This window comes from Heliangelus exortis, chromosome 6 (assembly GCF_036169615.1).
Source record: "Heliangelus exortis chromosome 6, bHelExo1.hap1, whole genome shotgun sequence".
Lineage (NCBI taxonomy): Eukaryota > Metazoa > Chordata > Aves > Apodiformes > Trochilidae > Heliangelus > Heliangelus exortis.
This window is the reverse complement of record NC_092427.1, coordinates 3,426,574-3,439,943: the sequence shown is the minus strand read 5'-3', so window position 1 is coordinate 3,439,943 and position 13,370 is coordinate 3,426,574. Positions and strand designations below refer to the sequence as shown.

Here is a 13,370-nt window from a genome sequence, read left to right as displayed (position 1 = left end):
TATTTAATTAAGAATATTATATAGTATATCCAGGAAGGTTTTTTTTTTTCCTAAAATTGTTTTAATTAACATGAAAGGAAAAGCTTCTGCTGACTTTTTATTGTCACAAGATAGAGAGAAAATTATTTCATGCTAACACTGGACTATATTTAACTTCCATCTCTCTATCTACAGACGAAAAATTGAAAATTAGTTTATGTTAGATTGTATTGCTCCTTTTTATCTCATAAGGGTTTCCTTCAAGTACCATTAAATAATGATATCATCTTCAGAATATTAGTTAACAGATGATAAATATTTAATTTTTGTTGTCTAGTTTAGTATTTAGACCTTTTTTGTATTTCTTAGCTAAGGAAGAGATCTACTACTTTCCAGAAACCTGATATTTTGGACCAAATCCCTCTCTGAACAGGTTGTATGCTGCCCCTTTGAAAATCAAGCTATCAGAAGATGCCCTTCAGCAGAAGTGTTAAGAGGACTTGGTGAGCTTAACATGTTTCGCCTGCTTAATTTAATTTGGAAAAATTCAACCAGAAAATGAAGTTATTAACAGGTTGGTACATTCAGAGATAAGATGATGTCACAGGAAAGCAGTCAAGTGGGTTGCTTGTCAAAATATAAAATATGTATCTGTCAGCATCAAATGATAGATAAGCTGTGGCTGGGTGTAGGATGCAGTGAAAATAGTGTGCTAAAAATTGAAGCTGAATCCCACCAGTCTGGAGCACAAGTGTTTAGTAACTATTGTGGTGATCAGAGCTACAACACTTGTGGGGACATGAACTGCACGGCTGCAGCACTGCCCACCAGATTTCTTGGCACTGGTGGCCAGAAGCACCTACATCAACACCAGACCTTGAACAAATGGGAGAGACCTTGAAACTGTGGCTGTTTTCCACAGATGACTTTGAAACTGGGACTTTAGAAACTGGACTTTGAAACCACTAGCTGGGGTGTGCCAAAATCACAGAATCATGGAATTTCTTTGAGTGGAAAAGACCTTCAAGAGCATCCAAGTCCAACCTTTGACCATCACTCTAAGCTCACCACTAAATCATGTCCCTAAGGACCAGGTCCTAATGTTTAAATACCTCCAGGGATGGTGACTCTGCCCTCAGATGAGGATGAATAAATCCTTCACTGGGTAACTTGGGAAGGCCCTCATTTTAAAATGGGAAAACAGTCTGTCGAGCCAACGTGATGAGCTTTGCTGTGTGAGAGAGGTTCAGATGAAAGGGAGAAGTATGGGGTGTATTTCCCAGGAACACGTAGAGCTCCCATCACTCACAGCCCCCTTCCTGCCTTCTGGCTTGCCATACAGAATAGCTGGCACCAGGAGTTTCAAGTTCATAAACTTGGGAATTTTAAATGGCAATTTTGGAGTCTTGGACGAGCAAAACACAACAGGCTCCTTAACAAGGAATGCAGTCAACCTCCCAAAAACTGCGGTGGCAAAATGAAAGAAATGCCATGATAATAAATGCCAGTGTTGGGTTCTCATGGAATTTGGGAAAATGATCCCACCTGTGTGGAACTGTGAGTTATAAAGCTGAGTTTTTTAGGCTAAACTCTTGGGGACAGCCCATGAAATGTCTCTGTTTGCTCAGGATCTTCCATGCTGCAGAGTTTCTTCATGGCTGAGAACTCTCAGGGCAAACAGAATGCAGATATAATAGAAGTCCTAAATAAAATGCTGCTCTTATATTTGAATGCCAGAAGGGGCTACTCTGACCTCTTGATCTATAGGCCAGATGGCTGTGTTCAGTAATACTACCATGATATTTCTGATTTATGCTTCAGCTTAAAAGTTCCTAAAGCCTCAGCTTGAGTAGTATTCCTCCTGAGGAAAGAATAAGTTTTAATGTCTTGTTCTAATGTTAATTTTTTTTTTTCAGCATTTAAAATAATTCTCATTTAAATTTCTGTAACCTTAACTCCTAACCTTTGGCTTTTTGTTCTTCACGCTTGAATGAACTCAGCTCACATCAAACCCCTTCTCTCTTTTAAGTGGAACTGGAAGTGGTCAAATCTGTAAGGTGGGCTCCTAAAAATTCTAGTGTTTTTCATATTGAGTCAATTCCAGCCTTTTTTCCATATTTTTTAGAGTATGGATGCCAGAACTGAATGCTGGGTTTTTTGTTTGGTTGGTTGGTTTTTTTTGTTTTTTGGGGTTTTTTTGGTAATGATTTCCCCAGTGGTGTGCACAGAGGAGACACAAACTTTCTGCTTCTCTCTGTTATCCTCCTTTTTATTCTTTCACTCTTTGGGACTCCGTGCTGTTGGGATTATATTATTATTACTCTGTAGTGTGTTCATTTTTAATTCAGCAATAAATGTAATGGGGATATAGAATTATCTCTGCTGCCAGATGTAGCTTTATGACATCATAGCTACGTATCAGCTTTTCAAGACAAACGTGTCATCCTTTTTTTGGTTAAAATCTGAAAATAAATCTCAAGTCTCCCAGCATGTGGAACTCGGTTTCAGCCTTGTGTAATGACAATGTCCTTGTAATTGAAAGAAACAAAAAAAAAAAAAAAAGAAAAAGGAAATTTGGGAGACTATTGGTCCACATGTGGTAGACTTTTTTGTCTTAAATTGAAAATAAAAAAAATTCCAATGACACATTTGGGCTGAAAAACTGTTTGCTGCACATGGTTTATATATGTGGGTTTATTACACAGATCATGTGTCTTCATTAGATAATTTATATTGTGCTGTCCAAAGAAGACATTCTTCAACTGGATACACAATAAAAATTTCAAGAAAACTTGTTAATCTTGGATCCATGCACTCAGCTCTGTAAATACAGAATAACAACTGCAAACATCTCTACCTGCTACAGTTACCTACTAGATTACTTAGATTATATTTTTGTATATATACTTATTTCTATATCTACACAGTATAGGTGGGGATGAATTGTAATTTTAGTAGGAATTTTTCTTTTTTATTTCCTTCCTGAAGCTAAATATATTAACTGCAAGTGCCCACTGGGCAAATTTGAATGCAAAACTGCAAATCTAATGATAAATAAAAGCAGTCCCAGTAAGCAGAGTTCAGGCTGTCATTTTGTTACCTCCAGCCAGTTTCACCCGCTTTGAGCTGGGAGGTTTCAGAGGGGTTGTGGCAACCTAAATTTGAGATTTCCTGGTTATTTATTTTTTTTTCTTTCCTCCTTGGTACCTCCTCAATGAGTGTTTTGTTTCCTTGTACTAATCTGACACTGTTCACCCAGAAGCAGAATCGAGTTATCACTGGTTATGGTAATTGAAATTTCTCAGTTTTTCTTCCTTTTTGTCATTAAGCTGGATCTGAGCTTCTCATACCCTTGCAATTACTTTGAAATTCCAAGTCTCCTTGCAACTACTTTGAGAAATCTGAAAGCTAAATGATTCCCAAGTTTAAAATATGACATTCCCTAGTTGAAAGGCAAAAAGCAATATTGTTATATTTGTATTCTGATGAAATTCATTATGTGCAATATAATTTGTGTCTCCATAACAATCTACACTTCTTCAATTAGGGATTAAGCCAGATACTGTATTTCCTCCACATCTTTGGTAGTAACTTTTCTTTTTGTCATTGAGAATACAGAAGGAATTTGAAGTGTGTGTCAGTGGCAGTAAAATAGAAGTTTACGGAGTTTTTCTTCTGTTTATTGTAAATCAACTACAGAACAGCCACCCGTGGCATCAGTCCAGGAAAAGTTAGGAAGTAGAAAGATGAGCAGAAAATCATGTTCCTAAATCTCAGCAAACATCTTCTGTAGTGAGGACCTGGCTTCAGCTCTCTTTGAAGTCAAGGGGAAAACTCCCACCAGCTTCCAGGGGGAGTTGACTCAGACCTTGATTGCTCCCATTTGTGCCCAGTTTGGGGCAGGGGATTGCTTGGAGAACCCTGGATGCAGTGGGAACTGAAAGTGAAGAAGTGAAGTTATTTGTCACACCTCATCAGACCAATTTCCCCATCTGTGGGAACCCAAGAGCAGTGGAAACGATGCCATGCTGGTGGCCAACTTGATGTGTTAGGAGTCCTAGCTGCTGTCCACATCTCCCTTCCTCTGAACAATATTTGAAGTGTAACCTAGGAGAAATGTGTTGTAATTTGCTCTCCTCCTTTCTGTATTTATAAGCCTAAAATATCGTAACTTTTTACTGTGGGTGGACAAGCAACATCCACTCATATCAAAGAAGATACAAGTACAGATAAATATAACTTTATACATTCATTTTTATGTAACTTATGCAAATGTATGCTCAAGTTAGTCACAGTCCCCAGGCTGGCTGCAGGTAGGTGATGTGGCCATGGTTGTGGCTTCCTTGGGGACAGTGGTGTTGCTGCATTTCAGCAGAGCTTTTCATGTGCAGGTTTGCTCTGTGCCCACCAGAGTGGGGTTGGCTGGAGGGAGATGGCAGGGTGGGTGGGAAAGAGGGAACACAGTCCTGGAAGGTGCTCATCTCCTGCCAAGGTAGGGCTTTGGTATCTTGTGTCTGGAGACTCCTCGTGGTTTGGTTGTTTTGTTTTTTTTTTTTTCTCTTGAGGACATTAGCAAGAAGGATTAAAGTCTGAACATGAGGAAAAAACCTGGCATGGTCTAGTGGGAGGTGTCCCTAGAACCCTAAAAGGGGGGTTGGAACTAGATGGCCTTTAAGGTCACTTCCCACCCAAACCATTCCATGATTCTATGTGCATGGATTGTGGCCCTCACTGGCATTTCCTTGCCCAATGTCCCAGCCTTCCTCCTGTGAAAGCAGGATTGTTGGTCTTTAAAAATGCCAGAAATTTAAAACTTGACTGGTTACTCCAGGAACCATTTGTTTTCCCTGGCCTTTGCAGTTAAGTGCTATCTGACCATCTTAAAAACCAAATCAAAGCATAGAGACACAGCAAAGTATTGTTCTTATTTTATGGGAACTTCTCCAAAGACTTCACAAGACAAAAAGGCAGATTTGCCAGGTCCACTTGCCCAAATTAATATTTTTAATATTTATCCATATTTTAAACATCCATTAATAACTTGGCCCCTCCTGCTTAGATTATAGGGTTTCATGTTTGAATTTAAATAATTCTAATTAATGGTGCTATCTTTACTGTATTACTTTGTACTTGTGCTGAGTCTTTCATCATGAGATCTCAAAGCACTCTATTGAATGCCACCAAATCTTTGTAAAGTATGGGAATTTTAGCAATATTGAGTTTATGTATCCATTAAGTGTAGTAATGAGAATGAACAGGTTTTTTTCCAAAGTTCATTTCAGAGCTCTGCATTGATTCTCTGCAATATTTAAACACTGGGAAAATTAAGCTCCAGAAAACTTGACTCCTACTTCTGCCCACTAAATTATGGATTGCTTTACTCCCCATTCTGAATTTCAAGTAATCTTTGAAAAATTTGTATTCAGGAGTCTTAAATACGAACAGTGATAATTATATCAATATTATTAATATGCGCTATTAAAAGACACAAATCTACATTTTCGAAGCTTTGATGTGCTTACAAAACTGAACTTTTAAATGAAAGTATGTTTTAAAATCATGGCTGTATTACAGAAATCTATTAAAATTAGCCTGTGCTTGGAGCAGTGACTGCTTCTGCAGTGGTGCCTTGGGAGCATGGGAGGTATCTGCTAGGCCAGAGCTGTTCAGCATCCCACAGGTGGATTGTCAAAACATGTTTGTTGCTAATATTGTTGTGTGTTTTAAAAAAATCTTTATTTCCTGTACTTATACATGGTTCTTCTGGCCATGAGGATTACCACCTGGAGAAGTTGTGTGCTAAATTTACACCAGATCTCTGTGGTGGATTCTTAGCTCTCTTATAAACTCCTCTTTCAGATCCAGGCACATTTATTACTGGAGATCTCATCATACTTTAAATAAAGTTGCAGAGATCTTCCCCTCCTTTCCATCCACTGGACAGTGAACTGAGACCTGGTTATTCCTTACATGGATTTCCTACTTCTAAAGGATTTTACTTAGGCCTTGTTAGATAGTTCAGTCTGGAACACCATTACTCTTCCTTTTCCATTAGGACATTTGAAGACCCTTAGCAAGTTTCAAGTTAATAAAATTGTGACCTTGAGTTGACATTCCCAGCTCATTTTTTGGAAGGCTGTGCTTATATTTTGGGCTTGCTTGCTAGGAAACTCAGGACTAATTAAACAGACTCCAGTTCTGAATCATAGAAGATCTCAGGTTGGAAGGGACCCATCAGGATGCTCCCCTCCCTTGGTTTTGCTGGTGAGAATTTTATTCCAAATGTGCACACTTAAGGGTTCCTCTCTGACCACCAGGTTGCTGGAGGGAGAAAATCTGAAACCAGAAATGGTCTGAAGAGCAGTATCCCATCTCTTTGGCACCAGTCACCAACAGCAGCAGAGAGATGAGAGGATCACATCTCATGGATGCATGGGCACAGGCTTGAGCCTGAGCAGAGTTCCCAGGGAAAAGGTACCTGGTTTTTATTGCCTTCACTTGAATTTCTGGAATTTACATGCAATGGAATTTTTTTTAATGCTAGCACAATTCTTTGTGAAATATATTCATTTTAGTCTATTGATTTTTTTTTTAATGTATTGGATGACTGTAGTGATTTTTTATTTTTATTTTTTACTTTATAGCTATTTTTACCAATGTTTTTTGAACAATGCAGCTAAGAATCAACAGGGAGAGGACTTAGATGGGGGGATAGGAAAAGTGAGGGGAAAAAAAAGGGATGTTAATAGGTGACCAGAGAGGTTTCAGACTTTCCACTATAACTTCAGACCCCGGAATCATTGGATTCAGTAGAAGGTCCAGGCAGGGCAGCAGTGTACAGAGCCTTGTCCCATTGTCTTATGTGGCTGGAAGATGTTTGATCTTCAGAAGACAAGAACTTACCCACAACCACCTTTATTCCACCTGCTTTTGCATCTGCTGAAACACCTGGTGATGGAGACAGGACAGTAAATGTGCTGGGGAATTTGCCTGGCTTGGGATGAAAGTTTTGCTGCTTCTCTGATGCACAGCACTGAGGGATCTGGAAGACTTTGGTGCTCTGACCTTTTAGGAAGCTGAAATGCTCAGACTAGGGCTGTCATTGAGCAAAAAGCATTTCCTGCTTAGAACTTTGAGAGGCATATTTTGATTTTGCTTGAGTGCTTATAACTAGTGATTAAAAATTGAGCCCTTTAAAAACTTTTACCTTAGACCCATCAGTGTGAAAAAAAACCTACCTTTTTTCCTCAGTGATACACTTCTGTAGAATACAGTCATGGGGGAAAAGCCTTGCCTGGTAATTATTTACTTGGTCAGACTGGGTGGTTTTCCTTCAAAGGAGGTACTTCATTTCAGCAGTGGCATCTCCTCTCAAATACTTATTCAGAGAAAAGCTGCAGAAGATAGCAGCTTCACAGAGGAGAAAAAAAAAAGAAACAAAAACCCAAATGAAAAAAAAAAACACAACAAAAAACCAACCACACAGAGTTTGGAAAAGGCTTAGAATAAATTATTGCATGTCATTCTGTGGGAAAAAAAAAAAAAACAAAAACCAAAACCAAACACCAATACTCTTCCCCTACGAAGGCTGCGTTGTTCTCAACGTGAGTGCCAGATCCACTTTGCAGTTCTGTCACCCTTGTCACTCAGGAGACGATGCTCTCCTCCTGTAAGTGCCACCCCCAGTGGCATGTCTTCATTTCTAGGACTTGCATCCTTCTGCTGAAGTCAGACACCCAGGAGGCAGGGGATGAATTGACAGTATAGGCAGATGCTTTCAGCAAAGAGCCCGGGATGTTAAAAGAGCTTTAAGTGTGGTTATTGTTTTGCCAGGCAAAACCATGTAACTTGTCATCAAGGTGTTCAGGAGTATTTCAGCCTCGTTGTACAAGCTGAATACAAGAGATGTAATCAAGAGTTACATCATTTGGTGAGACAAGACCTTGAGGAATACAGCAAAGGGAAATGTGCATAATTAGAACAGCTCAGTTACAAGGGAAAGGGGCTTTGATAGTGTTGGAAATGCAGCTGGAACAGGCAGATTCCATTGCCCTGTCATCAGGCATTAGGCTGCTGATGTCAATGGGCTGGGGAGACCTCAGGATGCAGGGAAGGAGCATGGGGTTCCCTCTTCCAACCTTCCCAACCTTCAGGAGACCATCTAAGGTGACCAGCTGCTAAGCCACAAGGTCTCCTTTTTGTTTGATGGACAAACGGCAAACCAAAGATTAAATAAAAGGGTGACTAACTAAAAAAAAAATGGAAAAAAGCAATTTGTTTTAGTAGTTAGTTAAAGAACGGTGGGAAATAAGAGTGTGAGCAATTCTCCTCTCTCCTCAAAATTCCCAGGAAGGGACTGACATGAAGAGGGGGCCAGATGTGATAGCTGTGGTGACAGGGAGCCCATCGTAGGTCATCAAATGGATTAAGGTCAATGAGCTTCCCATGGTGCTTTCCACACTAATGTATTTGCCAAAATCCTTCCTAGAAATTTCACTTGGGGGAAAAAAAAATAAAAAAAAAAATCTCTAGTGACACCCGTTCTGAGTATGCAGCATCCAGGCTGCTTTATTTATACTTTTCACAAAATATTTATCACTGCCATAGTGATAACTACACTAAAAAAAGAGACAACGTTTCAAAGCAATTTGACCTTCTCTAGACCCTATCTCGAGACATCTCTATTCTTACATGTATATTATTGGCAAATGTTTTGAATTTTTGAGTTTGTAGAGGAAAATGTTCAACATCTCAGGGATTCTCGAGCCATGGGAGACTGCTTTCCACCCAGCACTAAGCAGGTTACCAAACAATACTTTGGTTTTAGGTGTCAAGTGTGTTGCAACTATAACATGCAGTGGCTTAATAATATTGCTTCTATATTGCCTTTTCATTATTTTATTTAATATAATCTAAAGCTGGCAACTGGAGCAGTGTGTAAGTGGGTGACTTCCAAGAAACACCATTCAGTGAGGCTTGGAGGACCAGGGTGCAGCTGTAGGATGCTCCTTCAGGATGTTAGCCCCAGCTGGCATTAATTTTTGGGGTAAGACTGTGGCTGGAGCCCTAAATCCCGAAGCAAACAGTGGAGCAGGGCTCTGCAGGTGGGCAGTTTTGAAAAGAACTGGTTTAATGATAATCTAAAAGTCAGGGTTAGGCACCTTTTTCAACTGGGGCTGCTGGCTGAGCACCACTGGGTGCTGTGGAACGTGAGCAGCGCTATGAATATCAGGAATGCTAATAATGGGGTCCCATTTCTAACTTGGGAACAAGAGTTTCAGTGCGTGCACATAACTTCCAGGGGCAAGCATTCCTCTTGTCTTGCTGGATGCAGGGTGTGGTTCTGCACGAATAACCCTGGGCCTTTAAAAAGAGCCCTGGAAGGGAGTCAAGGAATTGTTCCTTTGCCAATAACCGTGGTGTGGGGAGGCGCCGGGGCTCAGGTTTTCATCCTACAAATGATTGCAATCCTGTAAATATAGAATGTAATTTGAGATCTAGGTCTTTGTTGGTTTGGGGGGGGAGGGATTTGTTTGTTGTTTGGGTTTATTATTATTTTTTTTTTTTTAATTTATCAGATTTTTCTCTGGAAATGTTTGACAGTTGACAGTGTTGCTTGTTAATAAGGCATTAATTGTCTTCAGGGTGTTTAATATGGAATTTCAAAGCCAGTAGCATTGGTCAGAGGAAAAGTAAAGTATCAAAAGATCTTATCTATAAACATTTGCACATTTGATCTTTTTAATATACTTTATTATTTTGTGGGGATTTTTTTGTTTGTTTGTTTGTTTTTTCACAAGATTCCTGATTCTCACTATCTTAGGACACCTAAGAGGGTCACAGTTGTCCCAGGCATGTCTTAAGTGGCTTCTTCAGACTTGTCCTGGGCTGGTACTGAGCCAATCTCACAGCTTTCTTGCCAGAAATATGCACAGCGGAAGAGAGAGAGGAGATGGAGGAGGAATGCTTGGTATTCCTCTTCCTCTTTCTGGCCCAATTGTCCTGCTGGTCCTGTTTCAGCTGGTACAAGACCAGCCCTGTGGCTATGCTACACCACGTGGAGCTCCTTTTTCTGCCCCTTTTAGGGCACAGGGTGGGTTTGCAGCTCTTTTTCCTCTTGGCCATGCTGAGCACCAACTTGACATGTTTGGCAGTCCAGCCTTATATTTTAAAACTCCATGCAAATATGGTAATAATAAGAAAACTGACATTTGCTTTTGCTTCCGTGTAGTATGTCTTTAATCTGATGACTACCCTTAACATTTAAAAGAACTCTGACAGTTATGTAATCCCTTCAACATTTAAGTACAACAGGAATTTATTATTAAGTGCAGTGGCTGGAAACGGAGCACTTCTTTCATTCCCACTATAAACAGTTCTGTTGGATTAGTAATCCTGCTTGTCAGAGTTGCTCACTGCTTGATATTAATCAGTAGGTTTATGAAAGGTGTAGCAGAAGGCAGAAATGAAAAAGGGGAGAAGTTGTAAACCTTGGGGCCATAAAATGGGGATGGATCTAATACCGAGGTTCACGACATTTCTTGCAGTGACCATTTGATTTAGCAGAAAGGAAGCACAGCAGTATGGTAATGGTACCCTTACCTATCCTTTGTTAAACATGTGTTTACTTTCTTACTTTATAAATGCAATGGCAGGTAGTGATGAAAGCCAAGGCTCTGAGGAAGGTTTTTAGCTTGTTTTGTGAAGAGAATATTTTTCAGACTGTTGTACAGACAAGCATGATACAACTGAGCAAAACACTCAGTGATCTAATATTACATGACAAAATGAAAAGCATCTCCTTTTGGTGCTTATCCACTATTAAAATCATGTGCAGATCACTTCACCTGAATATTTCTACCTCATTTGTGGGTTTATCTTTGAGCTACATAATTAATTCTTGTATCTTGCAAACTGTTGCAGTGCAGGCTCTTTTTTTTTTTTTTTTTTTTTTTTTTTTTTTAACACTTCTGAGTTTCTAGTACATGTTCCTGCAGCACGGAGAGACAAGCCAGGTCCTTTGGTTGCAGATGTCACCTTGTGAGATCTTTAGATGATCAAAGTGAAAATGACACCGTTGTAACACAAGATGTCTTGAAACAGTGCATAATAAATTACCATGATTGGTTAATGAACATACATGATTAATGAAACAAAATACAGACATATAATAAAGGCTTTCCTTGTAAGTGTCAGTCATCTTCCTTGTTCAAGAGCTTCCAGATAAATCCCTTATACACCTAACTTAATAGGTGACATGTATCCATATGTATATAGCAATATACAGTAGTGAAATCAAATTGCAGTGTATGACCTCTCCATTAAAAGTAAAATTAAACTTTAAGACTATATTTGACATACTTCTTTACCTAGATCAATTTCAAGTTAATTTTCCCCCCCTTTTCTTTTTTTAAATCCTCCTTGTTTATAGCTTTGTTTTGGGTAAAAGAAAAAAAAAAAAAAATCTTCCTTGAATACTATTAGTCTCTGTTAAACTATGTATATCTCTCACTGATCACTTTTAAAGCAACGTGGCATGAGTTTTTTTTAATTCCCATCTCTAAATTTAGCATTTTTCTCGTGGCAGGATCAAAAGTGTCAAAAACCCGCATCGCTGCCTCATTATCAATCCCTGGGATATTTTTGGAGGAGCCATTTGATTTGCATTGTGGGACCTCCTACCTAGCATCACAGAAGGCTGCACATCAACAAAAATTAACTTTTGTCACTCAAACCCAATGGGGCTGAGACACTCTTGCCAGAAGAGCTAACGTGCCTGCGAGGAGGACAGCTGATCCCGGAAGCAATCCTTCTTTGGAGAAGCAGAATAAATGAATTAATTCATTTCTGGGTGATGTCCCAGAGCTTTCCTTCTGTCTCAAATGAAACCCAAGAGGAAGGCAATAGATCACCCCCAGCCAGGGAAAGGAGAAGGCTGTCATCCAACTGGAGGTGCAGAGTGATGGCGATGGGGGAGACCTGACCATCTCTTGCTCCGTCCCAGCGCGCAGAGCCCTGCTCATCTGTGCCTCACCTGCAGAAGCCTTGAAGCTGTGATTTAGTGTGCAGCCTCTCTTTGCTCCCCTTCCCTGTTGCTCCAGAGGAAGTGGCTGCAGCTCTTTGCTCAGCTCTCATCTCCTGCCAGCTCCCCAGAGCAGTTCCTCATGACGGGATCACCACCCTCGTCGCCTCTTCCCTCCCTCACTGAGCAGGAGCTGCTCTCCTTCCAACATCTGGAGGTCTGGTCTACAGCACACGGGGGGGGCCTGGGGTTCACATGCTCCCCTTCACCCCTGGAGCTGTTCCCCTTGAAGTCCAACGTGGCTGGTTGTCCTCGCTGCAAGGCAATAAAAAGACAACAAGAAGTCCCAGCTTTCTTATGATGTCTGTTATTTTTAGCTTGGGGTTGCCTTAGCCCCAGCCAGGGGAGGTGGTTGCACCCTGCCTGTCTGTGTCCTGCCTTGCAGCAAATCCTCACAAGAGGTAAACTTGACTTTTCTTGAGCCTTTTGGTAAATGAGACAATTCTGGGAAGTTTTACACTTCGGGTAGCTTTGAGATAGGAAGTGGGGATTTGGTTTTGTGCATCCGCATCTGAGTTTTCATCAATTTCAGCTCATTGCTTTTTTTCCCCTCTCCCAGATTTTGTTCAAGTGCTTCGCACTGTGCTGCTGTACCCATACATGATATCAGCTGCTGAAGGTATCTGTGTGGTGAATTCAGTCCCTCCCTCCTCCTGTGACTCCATCAGGAGCCCATTGGTGTGCCCCTCATCCTTATTTCCAGAAAGGTTTTGGTCTTCTCTGAATTCTTGATGAAGAACGGAAGGATTTTTGGGGCATTTCTGGGGCTGGTTTTTTTTGTTGTTGTTTCTTTGGAACTTAAGCTTTTCCATAGCTCCCTTTGCCACAGGAGTCACCTTTTTTACATCTTTCCTCACTGGTGAATACACCACTACAAAGCCCTCCAAGAAGAGAAGAAACCCCTGAGCTTTTTATCCCCTCAGGAAAAGGTAGCAATTTATGGAGAGATGGTGAAAAGGCAGGATTAGGGGATTTTCTAAAATGTAAACCTTTTTCCTTTCTGGGTTTCCTAGGCCTTTCCCAAGTTGTCAGCCTGAAGGAATATATGCTACTGTGTTGCAGGTGGATGTAAAGCTTAAATTCAAGTCAGGATAAAGTCAGTACATGTGCACTCTAATGTGCTTCAGGATAGATGCCCTCAAATCTCAGTCCTAGTCACTTAAAAGTCTGTCTCAGTATTGTCTGTGATACAAATATTTAGACTTTGATCTACTTAGCCAGCTAGTTCTTGAAAATTTTCCTAAGTATTTCCTCATTTCCTGAGCCTGGGAAAGGATTTTTCGAAGCCTAAGTCAGCTTGTTTTATCTC

General features: G+C 40.4%; 1 long non-coding RNA gene across 1 annotated transcript; it reads left to right on the top strand.

Annotated features, from left to right (window-relative positions):
* The first annotated feature begins 418 nt into the window (after positions 1-418).
* On the top strand, positions 419-12,372 carry LOC139797254 (uncharacterized). Its single transcript, XR_011726373.1, has 3 exons — positions 419-553; positions 6,297-6,453; positions 11,567-12,372. It is a non-coding gene; the product is annotated as an uncharacterized lncRNA (long non-coding RNA).
* Positions 12,373-13,370: the final 998 nt, after the last annotated feature.